This window comes from Stomoxys calcitrans, chromosome 1, assembly GCF_963082655.1.
Source record: "Stomoxys calcitrans chromosome 1, idStoCalc2.1, whole genome shotgun sequence".
Lineage (NCBI taxonomy): Eukaryota > Metazoa > Arthropoda > Insecta > Diptera > Muscidae > Stomoxys > Stomoxys calcitrans.
In genome coordinates this window covers 145,598,491-145,618,015 of record NC_081552.1, presented here as the reverse complement: position 1 = coordinate 145,618,015, position 19,525 = coordinate 145,598,491, and positions in this window count along the sequence as shown.

The following is a 19,525-nucleotide window of genomic DNA, read 5'->3' as shown; positions in this document are numbered from 1 at the left end:
CTGTAGTATTTTCTTCAAGACTGAAACTAATAAAACGATATTCAGAGAAACTGTAGTCATTCAACACTTCCCAGTCGCATATCCTTCCGCTTATATCCTCCGATAAAAAAATAACATTTAGTTGCTCTTGCCTTTCCTGTTTTTTCCTTTATTACAAATCGCCAGATTGCAACTTCTTCGATAGGCAGCTCAACCTTTCGTTGATATCCGAACTTTTCCATATCTGGTGATGTGCATTAGCATCTTTTTCCCTGCAAAAGAGGCTTCGACCATCTCGAAGGCGGCATCTCTGAATCGTGTGCCATATATAGGGAAGCCAGCCTGTAATGAGACTTTATTTTAATTCCAAAGCTGGGTACTACATAGTCTTCAGTGCTTGGCAACGAAAGGAGAAACGGTGCGGTACGGCGACTTAATCCTGGCCAGATCTCAATTAGATATCCGATAGCAATTAATTTGTATCGTCCCCGATACCAGCCTGCATCGTCCCAAAGTGGAGCAGACCCAAGCAAGGACATCGAGTATACAGACGACAGTCCATTGACTATTCCACTGCAACTGTTTCTAGGCATGCAACCCTCTTCTTCACCGTTGCTGACAACTACCATCACCAATCTTTCCTTAGCGACATTTCCAAAGATTCTTGGACCCCTATTATTATTGTTCGCCATAGATTTTTTTGGGCATTGGATGCCCTCCAGGTCTGACTGCGTTGCCGTTTCCGAATCGAGATGTGCAGGCTTTAGGATAGCCTACGCAGCGAATCTCCGAGCCCAATTGAGGGAGCTTCTCTCCTTACCAGCGAGATTTTTGGGATCACTTGCACCAAGCATTTCGATTAACCTGATTCCAGTTTCCCTGGAATGTGTGAAGTAGTTCCCAGTCTCGCAAGTTCGTCTGCTTTACAAATCCCTTAGACATCTCTGTGGCTCGGCACCCAGAACAGGTGAATTTTGAACTGTTCAGCCATCTCGTTGAGAGATCTGCGACAGGAGAGCGGCTTTTAAATTCAGAAATAGGTTCTTCAGGGACTTAATGGCTGCCTGACTGTCTGAGAAGATATTTATGCCAATCGTCGTTATGATATCATATATTTGCCGTTCCACCACTTCTTTCATTACAAGGATCTTGATACACACTGCACTGGTCGGGTAACCATCTTGATATGACCAGTTCTAGTTTTTCAGAGTACACCACAAGGCCCACCAGGTCGTCTAGTTTGGAACTATCTGTGTAGAAGTCTATGTAACTTCTGTTACCAGGGATATCATAGTTCCAATCGGTTCTATCAGGACTAGTGGTACAGTACTTTTACCAAAAAGTGGCTTAGGCACACACTGCCTGGAACATCGGACATTGTATCAAGGATAATACAATGTCCGTAGCCGCCATATGACCAAAGCGAAAGTTGCCTAAGCCCCAAAGCAGTGGTCGCAGCAATTTGTCTTGCACTGACTTATGGCAAGACCACTTTCGGTAGCCCACTTCGCCGTTGCACGTAGAGCTTCCTGAAGTATATCTCTTAGAGTGCTGGGAGACTTTCCCCAAACCGCAATTGCGACGTCATCAACATACGCGATCACTTTTACGCCTTTTTCTTCCATAAACAATAATATATTGTTAATGGTTATTTTCCAAAATAGAGACAGTACAACTCCTTGAGATGTTCCTCTGTAGACCCATCTTTTTAGATCCACAGCTCCCAAGCCTGCCGTGATGCATCTTTTAGTAAACTTTCTTACGGTAGAGTTGATGCATAGAAACTCCAACTTGTTCATGATTGACGACGGTTTTACATTATTGAAAGCACCTTCAATGTCAAGAAATGCTACCATTGAATATTCCTCGACAGCGAGAGAACTCTCTATATAGCCGACTAGGTCGTGAAGGGCTATTTCAGTGGATTTGCCTTAAGATATGTTTCTATCAACCTCTCAAGGGGTTTCAGAATAAGGGATGACAGACTAATAGGACGAAAACCTTTCGCCTTCCTTTTCCTGCTTTCGGAATGAAAATGTTCGTCTCCCTCATATATGCCTGTGGGATACCCCCTATAGGCCTTCAGTTTCAACTTGTTGAATCCGTAGGGAACAACTCCTTCAGACTTGTTGAAGTCTGCGATAGCCGGAGTTTACTACGAATACTGTCTCCGGTCACCATCAGCCTCATATCCATACATTCTCCATACATTCTCTGACTTCTGAATATACCCCACCGTAATAGATCTAGAGGACAGTTCTTTTAGGCATGGGATGCCCTCCAGGTGACCGCAGCCTTTTGGCTGACTACAGTACCTGTGCATCGAATCCCCGAGCCTAATTTAGGGAGTCTTAGGATCATTCTCAGTAAACCTGAGAGCGATGCGCCTGCTATTATTCCAACCTCTTAAAGATGTTGGTTTGCCGGAGAATGCCTGCTAAGATAGAATAGGTTCGGCCTTGTCCTTAAAACTCGAACCAGGTGTCTTCGTCAAGAGCTCCTGCTGACCAGTCGTCTATCGGCTGGTGTAGCATAGAGCAGCTGAGGTCTCAGCAGCAGACAACATGCTACGGCCTGATACCACTACCGCAGCTGTTGGGTCTTTGGAGTCCATTCTAAGCCTACTCCAGGGCTCTAGATCTGCCGCTTCGCTGCAAACAGACGCAGATCACCAACTGTATAATGGATATCACTATCGTAGCATTCCTTGAGCGACTTAATTTTTTTTTTCCAAAATAAAAAAAAATTATAATTATTACGAATTACAGAAAAAGTCTTGTGGAGCGAAAAACAAACCTTCCGCTCCACTCAACGGTTCGAACATAGGTTAGTAGCATAGAGATATTAATAAAGCTAAGCTGCCCGTTTAATGTTCAGCTCAATAATTTTGCATTTCTCATTTATTCCCAGTTCTTCGTAATGCGGAACAGTTCAACATAAGTTGTTCACTTCTGTCAAAAACCAAGTACGTCTTCCAAGACACAAACGTTTTATTTTAACATATTAGCAGAGCTCTTATTGAAACGGTCAGTAATATTTCAGTAGCAGAATACTGTATTCTACAATTCATGGAATTGGTGGCGATGACAACTGTCAACAAATTTTGCGATGCTCAATGATGAAGTTGCCATGTAATGATATTACCAACAAATCCGTAGTAGCCCAGAATGATATGTAGGCATCATGCCATCATCCAGCCTTTTCATTTTACGCATGACTACATATTTTAAACTTTCCAGCGTAAGTCATAAAACGACTTGAACAGGGCACACAATCGGGGTTTCTATGTCGTCGCTATTATCCCGATGAGGAACCAATACATTTCAAGTAAGCATTAGAAGCTGTTCAAAGCCTGGGGAAGCCAATTGAATTGCTCTTCAGTTGCACAATTGTACGTACTTATATAGGTCGGCCGTTTACTAAGGATATCGGTTCCCAATTTACATTCACATTGTATTGAAGCGAATGTCTACGCAAACACACGCACACTTAAATTTAGCCTTTGTTTATGGTCTCTTCATTTGTGAAAGGAAAATTCTTAGCTGTCTTTTTTGCGTTTTATACAGATGAACCCACGCAATTACCAGAATTACCACCCATTGGGTTCATTTTACTTTATTGTCCACAGTTCAGCGATTTTATTTTCGGCTTCAATTTAGCCTAATATTGTTAATTCCTTGTTGTGTTTGTTTGGACTAACGGGAGGCGACATTTTATCTTTTTTCCGAAAAACTCAAACATTGTACACAAACACAAAAAAAAACAAGTAAAAGCGTGCTAAGTTCGGCCGGGCCGAATCTTATATACCCTCCACCATGGATCGCGTTTGTCATGTTCTTTTCCCGGCATCTCTTCTTAGGCAAAAAAGGATATAAGAAAAGAGTTGCTCTGCTATTAAAACGATATCAAGATATGGTCCGGTTCGGACCACAATTAAATTATATGTTGGAGACCTGTGTAAAATTTTAGCCAATTCGTATAAGAATTGCGCCCATTGGGGCTCACGAAGTAAAATAGAGAGAACGATTTATATGGGATCTGTATCGGGCTATAGACCGATTCAGACCATAATAAACACGTTTGTTGATGGTCATGAGAGGATCCATCGTACAAAATTTCAGGCATATCGGATAATAATTGCGACCTCTAGATGCTCAAAAAGTCAAGATCCCAGATCGGTCTATATGGCAGCTATATCAGGTTATGAACCGATTTGAACCTTATTTGACACAGTTGTTGAAAGTAAAAATAAAATACGTCATGCAAAATTTCAGCCAAATCGGATAGGAATTGCGCCCTCTAGAAGCTCAAGAAGTCAAATCCCCAGATCTGTTTATATGACTGCTATATCAGGTTATGGACCGATTTCAACCATACTTGGCACAGTTGTTGGATATCATAACGAAATACTTCGTGCAAAAATTCATTCAAATCGGATAAGAATTGTGCCCTCTAGAGCCTCAAAAAGTCAAGACCCAAGATCGGTTTATATGGCAGCTATATCAGGTTATGGACCGATTTAAACCATACTTGGCACAGTTGTTGGGTATCATAACAAAACACGTCGTGCAAAATTTCATTTCAATCGGATAAGAATTGCGCCCTCAATAGGCTCAAGAAGTCAAGACCCAAGATCGGTTTATATGGCAGCTATATCAGGTTATGAACCGATTTGAATCATACTTAACACAGTTGTTGGATATAATAACAAAACACGTCGTGCAAAATTTCATTTCAATCGGATAAGAATTGCGCACTCTAGAGGCTCAAGAAGTCAAGACCCAAGATCGGTTTATATGGCAGCTATATCAAAACATGGACCGATATGGCCCATTTACAATACCAACCGACCTACACTTATAAGAAGTATTTGTGCAAAATTTCAAGCGGCTAGCTTTACTCCTTCGGAAGTTAGCGTGCTTTCGACAGACAGACGGACGGACGGACAGACGGACGGACATGGCTAGATCGACATAAAATTTCACGACGATCAAGAATATATATACTTTATGGGGTCTCAGATGAATATTTCGAGTAGTTACAAACAGAACATTTGTTCCACCAGCCGAACGTAGAATAGCGTTCCAAGCGCCTCGATCTTCTGCGCTCATTCCAAAATCTCTGACACCAAGTTTCGAGGTGTCTGCCACCACTTGATCTTCCCATTTGGCTTTTGGTCTTCCCGGTTTGCGTTTACCACCGTGTTTGCCTTCAAAAGACTTCTTTGCTGGAGCTTCTTTATCCATTCTGACAATATGACCTAGCCAACGCAGCCGTTGTACTTTGATACGTGTAACTATGCTATCGTCGTCATACAGCTCGTGGTTCATACGTCGCCTATATTCTCCATTAACGCAAACTGGTCCATATATTTCACAAAGAATTTTTCTCTCAAAAACTCCAAGCACTGCCTCATCTGCTTTCACAAGAAGCTATGTCTCAGAACCATATAACAACACGGGTAGTATAAGTGTCTTGTACAGTGTAATTTTCGTCTGTCGAGAGGTGGCCTTGTTTCTAAACTGCCTACCTTATCCAAAGTAACAACTGTTTGCCAGTATTATTCTTCGCTTTATCTCAAAACTGGTGTCATTCGTTTCGGTTACGGCGAAATGACTTAAAGTACTTTGCAGCATAAAGGGGCATCAAAAGCGGGGTTGTAGTCAACAAAGAAATGGTAGGTGTTGATTTGTCCTTATCGGTTCTTTTCCAGGATTTGGCGCAGTATGAATATCTGGTCTAGGGTGGATTTACCAGGTCTAAGGCCGCATTGATAGGGCCCAATTATCTCATTATACCCACCACCGAACGATGGGGGTATATTCATTTTGTCATTCGGTTTGCAACGCATCGAAATATCCGTTTAGATATGTTGCAAACGGTCTAGCCATGTCCGTCCGTCTGTCTGTTGAAATCACGCTAAAGGCTTTAGAAATTGAGATATTGAGCTGAAACTTTGCACAAATTTTTTTTATGTCCGTAAGCAGGTTAAGTTCCAAGATGGGCTATATCGGACTATATCTTGATATAGCCCCCATATAGACAGATCCGCGGAATAAGGGTCTTAGGCCCATAAAAGCTACATTTATTATTCGATTTTGCTGAAATTTGGGACAGTGAGTTGTGTTAGGCCTTTGGCATCCTCCTTCAATTTGGCCTAGATCGGTCTAGATTTAAAAATAGCTGACATATAGACCGGTCCGCCGATTTTGGGTCTAAGGCCCATAAAAGCCACATTTATTGTCTGATTTTGCTGAAATTTGGGACAGTGAGTTTTGTTAGGCCCTTCGACATCCTTCATCAATTTGGCCCAAATCGGTTTAGATTTGGATATAGCTGCTATAGAGACCCATATCTCAATTTAAAGTCTTGGCCTCATAAAAGGCGCATTTATAATCCGATTTCACTGAAATATGACACAGTGACTTATATTAGGCTTTTCGACATCCGTGTTGTGTATGGCTCAGATCTTTTTATTTTTAGATATAGCTACTAAACATTGTTCTTCAATGTTTCGTTATACACAATTGAACAATAACCTGTGCTTATTAGTATTTGGTTCAAATCGTAACATATTTCGATATAAGGGGCATTAGGTATGCATTTTTCACCGGATTTTGACGAAAGGTGGTTTACGAATATAGCCGAGATGGTGGGTATCAAAACGCCTTTTCAAGCCTTTTTACTTGTTGACTTTTGGTTTTAATCTTTAACACATAGTTTTCCGGTGGCGGGTTACTGGCCCAGCGCGCCACCCCATAAAGAATATATTCTTGGTCGTCTCGACGTTCTGAGTCGGTCTAGCGATGTCCGTCCGTCTGGGGAAATTACTATAGCGGTCGAACGCATACAGATCTTTTGTTCAAAGTGTAGAATTTACAAATAGGATCGTACAATAATACAATACAAAGAAAACTAGCGGCATAGTGCTGATTGCAGTAACTGCCAAATTACCCTCCGAGCAGACAACATTTGCATGCATGTTTGGTATTAAAATTGTGGTTGTTAGAATCTTTTTAAAGAATGTATCATTGTATCATGTATCTGCTTTTCAAAAATCCTCTTCAACTGACACTTTGATTGTTTTAGGCGATTCTAATTTCTAGAACTTTGGTTTGACAGAAATTTGGTGTGTAGAATAAAATTATGCCCTTCAACCAAATTTATTTAGTATAAATTTTTAGCAGAATCAATGGTAGTGGATTCCCAAGATTCGCCCTGGCCGAACTTAACACGCTTTTACTTAATTTCGTGATATTAAATGTTTTTCATCTTCCCAGAGGGCTGGGACGAGTATAGGTAGTCCTTGGCAAGTTCAGCTGTCGAAGAAGGCGAAGTACCTTGACGTAGTCCTCGATTCGAAGTTTTATTGGAAGAGGAATACCTTGTAAAGATGTCGTAGGGCACTGTGCACTTCTGCGGGAGGATGTTCGGTAGGAAATGGAGGGTAACCAACCCCCTTTTACCTATGGACCACTGGTATGATTAAGGGCCGTGAAAAAGAGGATACGTACGAGGGAATTCGAGAAGGTCCAGAGACTGGCCTGCAGGCAGTTCTCGAAGCGATGCTAGATATGTAGCCCATATTCGAATTAAAGGCGGACAGCAGTGTAACTGTAAGTATAAACAAAACAGATATCCCATATGTGTACCTTATACTATTGATGTACATGAGAGACTGTGTGTAACAGTTGTTTTGCTTGTGCGTATTCAACAATAACAGAGAGGTGTTGGTGTTGGTTGTTTTGGATTAAATTGTTCTCAATTAAATGTAGTACCATAAGTATTTTCTTATTACTACAATAGTAATGCACCAAGTAAATTTGTGAGTAGAATGTGGTTAAGAAGAAACAAGTAAAAGCGTGCTAAGTTCGGCCGGGCCGAATCTTATATACCCTCCACCATGGATCGCATTTGTCGAGTTCTTTTCCCGACATCTCTTCTTAGGCAAAAAAAGGATATAAGAAAAGATTTGCTCTGCTATTAGAGCGATATTAAGATATGGTCCGATTTGGACCACAATTAAATTATATTTATGTTGGAGACCTGTGTAAAATATCAGCCAATTCGAATAAGAATTGCGCTGTTTGTGGGCTCAAGAAGTAAAATAGAGAGATCGATTTATATGGGAGCTGTATCGGGCTATAGACTGATTCAGACCATAATAAACACGTATGTTAATGGTCATGAGAGAATACGTCGTACAAAATTTCAGGCAAATCGGATAATAATTGCGACCTCTAGAGGCTCAAGCAGTCAAGATCCCAGATCGGTTTATATGGCAGCTAAATCAGGTTATGAACCGACTTGTACTTTATTTGACATAGTTGTTGAAAGTAACAATAAACAAGTAAAAGCCGAATCTTATATACCCTCCACCTTGGATCGCATTTGTCGAGTTATTTTCCCGGCATCTCTTCTTAGGCAAAAAAGGATATAAGAAAAGAGTTGCTCTGCTATTAAAACGATATCAAGATATTGTCCGGTTCGGACCACAATTAAATTATATGTTGGAGACCTGTGTAAAATTTCCGCCAATTCGTATAAGAATTGCGCCCATTGGGGCTCACGAAGTAAAATAGAGAGAACGATTTATATGGGATCTGTATCGGGCTATAGACCGATTCAGACCATAATAAACACGTTTGTTGATGGTCATGAGAGGATCGAATAATATTTGCGACCTCTAAGGGTCAAGAAGTCAAGATCCCAGATCTGTTTATATGGCAGCTATATCAGGTTATGAACCGATTTGAACCTTATTTGACACAGTTGTTAAAAGTAAAAATAAAATACGTCATGCAAAATTTCAGCCAAATCGGATAGGAATTGCGCCCTCTAGTAGCTCAAGAAGTCAAATCCCCAGATCTGTTTATATGACAGCTATATCATGTTATGGACCGATTTCATCCATACTTGGCACAGTTGTTGGATATCATAACGAAATACTTCGTGCAAAAATTCATTCAAATCGGATAAGAATTGTGTCCTCTAGAGGCTCAAGAAGTCAAGACCCAAGATCGGTTTATATGGCAGCTATATCAGGTTATGGACCGATTTAAACCATACTTGGCACAGTTGTTGGGTATCATAACAAAACACGTCGTGCGAAATTCCATTCCAATCGGATAAGAATGGTGCCCTCTAGAGGCTCAAGAAGTCAAGACCCAAGATCGGTTTATATGGCACCTATATCAGGTTATGAACCGATTTGAACCATACTTGACACAGTTGTTGGATATCATAACAAAACACGTTGTGCAAAATTTCATTCTGATCGGATAAGAATTGCGCACGCTAGAGGCTCAAGAGGTCAAGACCCAAGATCGGTTTATATGGCAGCTATATCAGGTTATGGACCGATTTGAACTATACTTGGCACAGTTGTTGGATATCATAGCAAAACACGTCGTGCAAAATTTCATTCTGATCGGATAAGAATTGCGCACGCTAGAGGCTCAAGAGGTCAAGACCCAAGATCGGTTTATATGGCAGCTACATCAGGTTATGGACCGATTTGAACTATACTTGGCACAGTTGTTGGATATCATAGCAAAACACGTCGTGCAAAATTTCATTCCAATCGGAGAAGAATTGCGCACTCTAGAGGCTCAAGAAGTCAAGACCCAAGATCGGTTTATATGGCAGCTATATCAGGTTATGGACCGATATGGCCCATTTACAATACCAACCGACCTACACTAATTAGAAGTATTTGTGCAAAATTTCAAGCGGCTAGCTTTACTCCTTCGGAAGTTAGCGTGCTTTCGACAGACAGACGGACGGTCGCACGGACATGGCTAGATCGACATAAAATGTCGAGACGATCAAGAATATATATACTTTATGGGGTCTCAGACGAATATTTCGAGTAATTACAAACAGAATGACGAAATTAGTATACCCCCCATCTTATGGTGGAGGGTATAAAAACGTCTTGCGAAATTTCAGCCAAATCGGATAGGAATTGCGCCCTCTAGAAGCTCAAGAAGTCAAGTCCCCAGATCTGTTTATATGACAGCTATATCAGGTTATAAACCGATTTGAACAATATTTGGCACAGTTGTTGGATATCATAACAAAATACTACGTGCCAAAATTCATTCAAATTAGATAAGAATTGCGCCCTCCAGAGGCTCAAGAAGTCAAGACCCAAGATCGGTTTATATGACAGCTATATAAGGTTATGGACCGATTTTAACCATACCTGGCACAGTTGTTGGATGTCATAACAAAACACGTCGTGCAAAATTTCATTCCAATCGGATAAGAATTGCGCACTCTAGAGGCTCAAGAAGTCAAGACCCCAGATCGGTTTATATGACAGCTATATCAGGTTATAAACCGATTTGAATCATACTTGGCACAGTTGTTGGATATAATAACGAAACACGTCGTGCAAAATTTCATTCAAATCGGATAAGAATTGCGCACTCTAGGGGCTCAAGAATTCAAGACTCAAGATCGGTTTACATGCCAGCTATATCAAAACATGAACCGATATGGCCCATTTACAATACCAACCGACCTACACTAATAGGAAGTATTTGTGGAAAATTTCAAGCGGCTAGCTTTACTCCTTCGGAAGTTATCGTGCTTTCGACAGACAGACGGACGGACATGGCTAGATCGACATAAAATTTCACGACGATCAAGAATATATATACTTTATGGGGTCTCAGACGAATATTTCGAGTAGTTACAATCAGAATGACGAAATTAGTATACCCCCATCCTATGGTGGAGGGTATAAAAAGGATAGTTTAGAGATTAAAGAAAAAATTAAATCGGGACAGGACAAAATGAGTAACAAAAGAGGTAGAAGCAGAATATGGCATTGCATTGTAATAATAAAAGACGAGAATGGTGCGGATATAACCAATTTTGTTGCATGCAAATTTGTTAAAATGTATACAAATGCAATAATTTTATTCTACATACCAAACTTCTGCCAAACCAGCCAAAATTAAAGGTTCTAGGATACGAACAAGAATGATCGAGAGACCAGTTTACATGTTTACACTACATGCAAAATTTAACCAAATCGGGTAAAAATTGCGGCTTGTAAGGGCTCAAGAAATCAAATCGGGCGATAGGTTTATATGGAAGCTATATCAGGTTATAGACCGATTTTATCCGCCCCATACCACTATGGACATACACCTAAGCAATAGGCTTGTTGTGCGCTCTAAAAACTATAAAGTAACCTCTAAACAGAAAAGTTTAGGTTAGGAATTCAAAATCCTTAATTCTTTTCAATGCCACTCCTCTAAGATGGTTCATGTCTGATATTGTGTCTCCACCTAAGTACCGATATCTGTTGTACGCGAAAGCCGGGCATGCTATCACTTGCCGTACCGATTTTACATAAGTGAGCTCGTAGTCCTATGTGTCCCGCTATGATACCAATAGCTATACTGACCTCCTTCTTGCTTCCTTTCAGTAATAGCCTCGTCTTCTCTCGATTTGGATCCCCCATAGAATTTTCGCCGTCCTACCGACCGTTTTGCTGTTCCACAATGTTGCATGCGCATTCGTCACCCACTCCCTTAACTCGGACTGCGTCGACCCGAAATGCTTCGGGCTAACCAAGTTTATTGACGGCAGTCCTCTGGCCTTCACCGCAAAATCGTCTGCCCTTACTTCGTTATGGCCCGGCACCCAAACGATGCGGATTTTCCCATCCTCAGAGAAGCCATTAAACTCCTTCTTACACTGCAAGACTGTTCGTGACCTTACCGTCCTGGTTGCTATTGCCCTTATAGCAATTTTACTGTCGGTAAAGATGTTCACACTCGACGTCCTCGCGTTAGCACCACACCACTTCACGCATTCCGTGATCGCCCGGATCTCCGCCTGCAGGACCGTATTATGGTCAGGCAGTCTAAAACAGATCTCAGTCCCTGGGTTTTCAATGTAAATCCCCAGGCCCACTCTGTCCTCTAGCTTTGATCCATCCGTGTAACATGATCTTCCAGATGGCAATACTAGGGTTCTGTCAATCCAAGACTGTGCTGACCAAGATGGCAGCAGTGCCTCGCACTCGACTTCAAGGTTAATCTCAGGTATCCGATCGGAAACCTCTCCACTTCCTTCCAGGTTTCCTATCGTCGCCTCGTTTATACCGCAATGGTATGAGCTGCTCCCATCCTCAATCCATTCTCCCATCGCCTTAAGTCTCATAGCCGTAGTGGCTGCCTCACACTTAACCTGTATGTCAATGGGTCGGATATCTAGAATAGTCTGCAGTGCCCTAGTGGGGCGTAAGTAAGTATTGGTCTAATCACGCTCCTGAAGAGCCAGTGGACTATCCTAGGATTCAGGCCCCATTTCGAGCCTACGGCCCGTCTACATAGTGCCCAACATCTGTGAGCCTTCTCAGTACGCTCCTGAATGTGACACTTCTAATTCAGTTTCCTGTCCAAGATCACACCTAAATATTTAACCTTGTCAGATATCGAAATCGTCTTATTGAGAAAACGTGGTGCGTTAAATTGGCCCCACCTCGTGAACACGCATATTTCCGTCTTCTCTGGGTTAACATTGAGACCTCTGGATCTAGCCCAGTCATATGCCATATGCAAGACCCTTTCGGCCCTCCTGCATAGCTCGTTCAGATCCTTACCCATTAAAAGTATTATAGCATCGTCTGCATAGCAGACGGGTTCAAATCCCTCCTCAGTCAGCACCCGTTATAGGTCATTTATGGTGGTCACCCATAGTGGCCCCTGTGCCACTTTCTCCTTATATTTATGCCATTGGACACACAATTTATCCACTTATTCCTTAGCATATGCTAAGGAATATGTGGTCTCTAAGGACCGGGTCCACCCGGTACTTTTCTAAGTATTGGATCAGTGTGTCGCTCCGCACATTGTTAAAAGCTCCGTCGATGTCAATGCATACCGCCAGTGTGTACGTTTTGGCAATGAAGGATTCTTCTTCTTGACATAGGCAGGCTCTTTGTATTTGAGCAGTTAGCTGGATGTCATACTATTTATCATGGTGTCCACAATTCGTTCCATGGGTTTAAGTAGAAAGGACGTAAGGCTAATGGGTCTGTGAGCCTTTGGTGTCACATAACTTGCCTTGCCGGGCTTAGGTATAAACACCACCCATGCCTCCTGCCAGGCTTTCGGAGTATATGAAATACCTAGGCACGCTGTGAAAATTTTGGCCAGATGAGGGCCAGATAGTCTGCCTCTTTCTGTAGTAACGCCGGAAATATTCCATCAGGTCCGGGTGACTTAAATGGTTTGAAGCTCCTCAAGGATTCCTTCACCATAAATTCCGTTATTATAAACCTTCGATCAAGGTCATTATTCCAAGATTCCTGTGTCTCCGTGATTCGCGTCGTATCCTGTGGAAAATGGGTTTTCATCAAAAGCCTCAACATGCCCTCCGTTTTCTCTGCTCTCACACCCATGTCGTCTACTAAAGTTTCAGTTTGGACATGGGTTTTTGAGAGAAACTTTTTTTTATCTTGGCGGCGTCATTAATTCTGTGGACCTGTTCGCAGAAAAGTTCCAGGGGGCACGTTTTGCTTTTTAATTTTGTAATTTTATTGTATTCCTTGAGCCATGTGTAATACTGTAGTGTCACTCCAATTAAATGAATCGAATCAGTTCAAAGATAAATGCAGACTAACTTTATTTGTTAAAGAAGTGAATCACGCATGTAATATAAATAGATAGAGAGATAAGCTTATTGAACACATCTATTGGTACCAATGACAGTTGTGACAATTATGTTTAGAAAATACAGAGATGGCACTATACCTCCCTGTTTTTAGAAATCTTAACCTAAATATTTAAAGTTAAACAAGTAAAAAGGCGTTAAGTTCGGGCGGGCCGAACTTTGGATACCCACCACCTCGGGTATATATGTAAACCACCTTTCCTCAAAATTCGGTGAAAATTTCATACCTTATACTAATATACCTCATACCGATCTAAACTATATACGACACGGATGTCGAAAAGCCGAAGATAAGTCACTGTGTCAAATTTCAGTGAAATCGGATTATAAATGCGCCTTTTATGGGGCCAAGACTTTAAATCGAGATATCGGTCTGCATGGCAGCTATATCCAAATCTGGACCGATTTGGGCCAAGTTGCATAAACATGTCGAAGAGCCTAATACTAAGCACTGTCCCAAATTTCGGCGAAATCGGACAATAAATGCCTCTTTTATGGGCCCTAAACCTTAAATCCAGAGATCGGTCTATATGGCAGCTATATTCAAATCTGGACTGATCTGGGCAAAATTGAAGAAGAACGTCGAAGAGCCTAACCAAACTCACTGTCTCAAATTTCAGCGACTTCGGACAATAAATGCGTCTTTTATGGCCCCAAAACCTAAAACCTAGATATCGGTCTATATGGCAGCTATATCCAAATCTGGACCGATATGTGCGATATTGCAGAAGTATGTCAAGGGGCTTAACTAAACCCACTGTTCCAAATTTCGGGGACATCGGGCAATAAATAAGCATTTTATGGGCTCAAAACCATAAATCAAGAAATTGGTCTATATGGCAGCTATATCCAAATTTCAACCGATCTGGACCAAATTGCAGAAATATGTCAAAGGGCCTAACACATCTCACTCTCCCCCATTTCAGCAAAATCGGATAATGAATGTGGCTATTATGGGCCTTACACCATAAATCGGAGGATCGATCTATATGGCAGCTATATCCAAATCTGGACCGATCTGAGCCAAATTAACGAAGGATATCGATGGTCCTTAAGCAATTCACTGCCCCGAATTTCGTCAAAATCGGATAATAAATGTGGCTTTTGTGGGCATAAGACCCTAAACCGGACGATCGGTCTATATGGCAGCTATATCCAAATCTGAACCGATGTGGACCAAATGAAAGAAACGTGTCAAAGGGCCTAAGACAACTCACTGTCCCAAATTTCAGCGAAATCGGACCATAAATGTGGCTTTTATGGGCCTTAGACCCTAAACCGGAGGATCGGTCTATATGGCAGCTATATCCAACTCTGGACCGATCTGGGCCAAATTGACAAAGGATGTCGAAGGGCTTAACACAACTCACTGCCCCAAATTTCAACAAAATCGGATAATAAATGTGGCTTTTATGGGCCTAAGACCCTAAATCGGCGGATCGGTCTATATGGGGGCTATATCAAGATATAGTCCGATATAGCCCATCTTCGAACTTAACCTGCTTATGGACAAAAAAAAGAATCTGTGAAAAAGTTCAGCTCAATATCTCTATTTTTAAAGACTGTAGCGTGATTTCAACAGACAGACGGACAGACGGACGGACATGGCTAGATCGTCTTAGATTTTTACGCTGATCAAGAATATATATACTTTATAGGGTCGGAAATGGATATTTCGATGTGTTGCAAACGAAATGACAAAATGAATATACCCCCATCCTTCGGTGGTGGGTATAAAAAGTATGGACAATATAAAATAATACTATGAAAACCTCCCATTTAAAGGAAAAACAAGTAAAAGTGTGCTAAGTTCGGCCGGGCCGAATCTTATATACCCTCCACCATGGATCGCATTTGTCGAGTTCTTTTCCCGGCATCTCTTCTTAGGCAAAAAAAAGGATATAAGAAAAGATTTGTTCTGCTATTAGAGCGATATTAAGATATGGTCCGGTTTGGACCACAATTAAATAATATATATGTTGGAGACCTGTGTAAAATGTCAGCCAATTCGAATAAGAATTGCGCTCTTTGTGGGCTCAAGAAGTAAAATAGAGAGATCGATTTATATGGGAGCTGTATCGGGCTATAGACCGATTCAGACCATAATAAACACGTATGTTAATGGTCATGAGAGAATACGTCGTACAAAATTTCAGGCAAATCGGATAATAATTGCGAACTCTAGAGGCTCAAGAATTCAAGATCCCAGATCGGTTTATATGGCAGCTAAATCAGGTTATGAACCGACTTGTACTTTATTTGACATAGTTGTTGAAAGTAACAAAAAAAAAACGTCTTGCGAAATTTCAGCAAAATCGGATAGGAATTGCGCCCTCTAGAAGCTCAAGAAGTCAAGTCCCCAGATCTGTTTATATGACAGCTATATCAGGTTATGAACCGATTTGAACCATATTTGGCACAGTTGTTGGATATCATAACAAAATACTACGTGCCAAAATTCATTCAAATTGCGTAAGAATTGCGCCCTCTAGAGGCTCAAGAAGTCAAGACCCACGATCGGTTTATATGACAGCTACATCAGGTTATGGACCGATTTGAACCATACTTGGCACAGTTGTTGGATATCGTAACAAAACACGTGGTGCAAAATTTCATTCCAATCGGATAAGAATTGCGCACTCTAGAGGCTCAAGAAGTCAAGACCCAAGATCGGTTTATATGGCAGCTATATCAGGTTACGGACCGATTCGAACCATACTTGTCACAGTTGTTGCATATCATAACAAAACACGTCGTGCAAAATTTCATTACAATCGGATAAGAATTGCGCACTCTAGAGGCTCAAGAAGTCAAGACCCAAGATCGGTTTATATGGGAGCTATATCAGGTTATAAACCGATTTGAATCATACTTTGCACAGTTGTTGGATATCATAACAAAACACGTCGTGCAAAATTTCATTCCAATCGGATAAGAATTGCGCACTCTAGAGGCTCAAGAAGTCAAGACCCAAGATCGGTTTATAAGGCAGCTATATCAGGTTATGGACCGATATGGCCCATTTACAATACCAACTGACCTACACTAATAAGAAGTATTTGTGCAAAATTTCAAGCGGCTAGCTCTACTCCTTCGGAAGTTAGCGTGCTTTTGACAGACAGACGGACGGACGGACGGACAGACGGACGGACATGGCTAGATCGACATAAAATGTCGCGACGATCAAGAATATATATATTTTATGGGGTCTCAGACGAATATTTCGAGTAGTTACAAACAGAATGACGAAATTAGTATACCCCCCATCTTATGGTGGAGGGTATAAAAATAAAATACGTCATGCAAAATTTCAGCCAAATCGGATAGGAATATCGCCCTCTAGTAGCTCAAGAAGTCAAATCCCCAGATCTGTTTATATGACAGCTATATCATGTTATGAACCGATTTCAACCATACTTGGCACAGTTGTTGGATATCGTAACGAAATACTTCGTGCAAAAATTCATTCAAATCGGATAAGAATTGTGCCCTCTAGAGGCTCAAGAAGTCAAGACCCAAGATCGGTTTATATGGCAGCTATATCAGGTCATGAACCGAATTGAACCATACTTGGCACAGTTGTTGGATATAATAACAAAACACGTCGTTAAAAATTCATTTCAATCGGATAAGAATTGCGCACTCTAGAGGCTCAAGAAGTCAAGACCCAAGATCGGTTTATATGACAGCTATATAAGGTTATGGACCGATTTGAACCATACTTGGCACAGTTGTTGGATATAATAACGGAACACGTCGTGCAAAATTTCATTCTGATCGGATAAGAATTGCGCACGCTAGAGGCTCAAGAAGTCGAGACCCAAGATCGGTTTATATGGCAGCTATATCAGGTTATGGACCGATTTGAACTATACTTGGCACAGTTTATATGGCAGCTATATCAGGTTATGAACCGATTTAAACCATACTTGTCACAGTTGTTGGGTATCATAACAAAACACGTCGTACAAAAAATTCCATTCCAATCGAATAAGAATTGCGCCCTCTAGAGGCTCAAGAAGTCAAGACCCAAGATCGGTTTATATGACAGCTATATCAGGTTATGAACCGAATTGAACCATACTTGGCACAGTTGTTGGATATAATAACAAAACACGTCGTTCAAAATTTCATTTCAATCGGATAAGAATTGCGCACTCTAGAGGCTCAAGAAGTCAAGACCCAAGATCGGTTTATATGGCAGCTATATCAGGTTATGGGCCGATTTGAACCATACTTGGCACATTTGTTGGATATAATAACGAAACACGTCGTGCAAAATTTCATTCTGATCGGATAAGAATTGCGCACGCTAGAGGCTCAAGAAGTCGAAACCCAAGATCGGTTTATATGGCAGCTATATCAGGTTATGGACCGATTTGAACCATACTCGGCACAGTTGTTGGATATCATAGCAAAACCCGTCCTGCAAATTTTCATTCCATTCGGATAAGAATTGCGCACTCTAGAGGCTCAAGAAGTCAAGACTCAAGATCGGTTTATATGGCAGCTATATCAAAACATGGACCGATATGGCCCATTTACAATACCAACCGACCTACACTGATAAGAAGTATTTGTGCAAAATTTCAAGCGGCTAGCTTTACTCCTTCGGAAGTTAGCGTGCTTTCGACAGACAGACGGACAGACGGACGGACGGACGGACGGACAGACGGACGGACATGGCTAGATCGACATAAAATGTCGCGACGATCAAGAATATATATACTTTATGGGGTCTCAGACGAATATTTCGAGTAGTTACAAACAGAATGACGAAATTAGTATACCCCCCATCTTATGGTGGAGGGTATGGGCCATATCGGTTCATGTTTTGATATAGCTCCCATATAAACCGATCTTGGGTCTTGACTTCTTGAGCTTCTAGAGTGCGCAATTCTTATCCGATTGGAATGAAATTTTGCACCACGTGTTTTGTTACGATATCCAACAACTGTGCCAAGTATGGTTCAAATCGGTTCATAACCTGATATAGCTGTCATATAAACAGATCTGGGGACTTGACTTCTTGAGCTTCTAGAGGGCGCAATTCCTATCCGATTTGGCTGAAATTTCGAAATCTCCACCATAAGATGGGAGGTATATTAATTTCGTCATTGTGATTGTAACTACTCGAAATATTCGTCTGAGAACCCATAAAGTATATATATTCTTGATCGTCGTGAAATTTTATATCGATCTAGCCATGTCCGTCCGTCCGTCCGTCTGTCTGTCGAAAGCACGCTTACTTCCGAAGGAGTAAAGCTAGCCGCTTGAAATTTTGCACAAATACTTCTTATTAGTGTAGGTCGGTTGGTATTGTAAATGGGCCATATCGGTCCATGTTTTGATATAGCTGCCATATAAACCGATCTTGGGTCTTGACCTCTAGAGTGCGCAATTCTTATCCGATTGTAATGAAATTTTGCACGACGTGTTTTGTTATGATATCCAACAACTGTGCTAAGTATGGTTCAAATCGGTTTATAACCTGATATAGCTCCCATATAAACCGATCTTGGGTCTTGACTTCTTGAGCCTCTATAGTGCGCAATTCTTATCCGATTTGAATGAAATTTTGCACGACGTGTTTTGTTATGATATCCAACAACTGTGCCAAGTATGGTTAAAATCGGTACATAACCTGATATAGCTGTCATATAAACCGATCTTGGGTCTTGACTTCTTGAGCCTCTAGAGGGCGCAATTCTTACCCAATTTGATTGAATTTTGGCACGTAGTATTTTGTTATGATATCCAACAACTGTGCCAAGTATGGTACAAATCGGTTCATAACCTGATATAGCTGTCATATAAACAGATTTGGGGACTTGACTTCTTGAGCTTT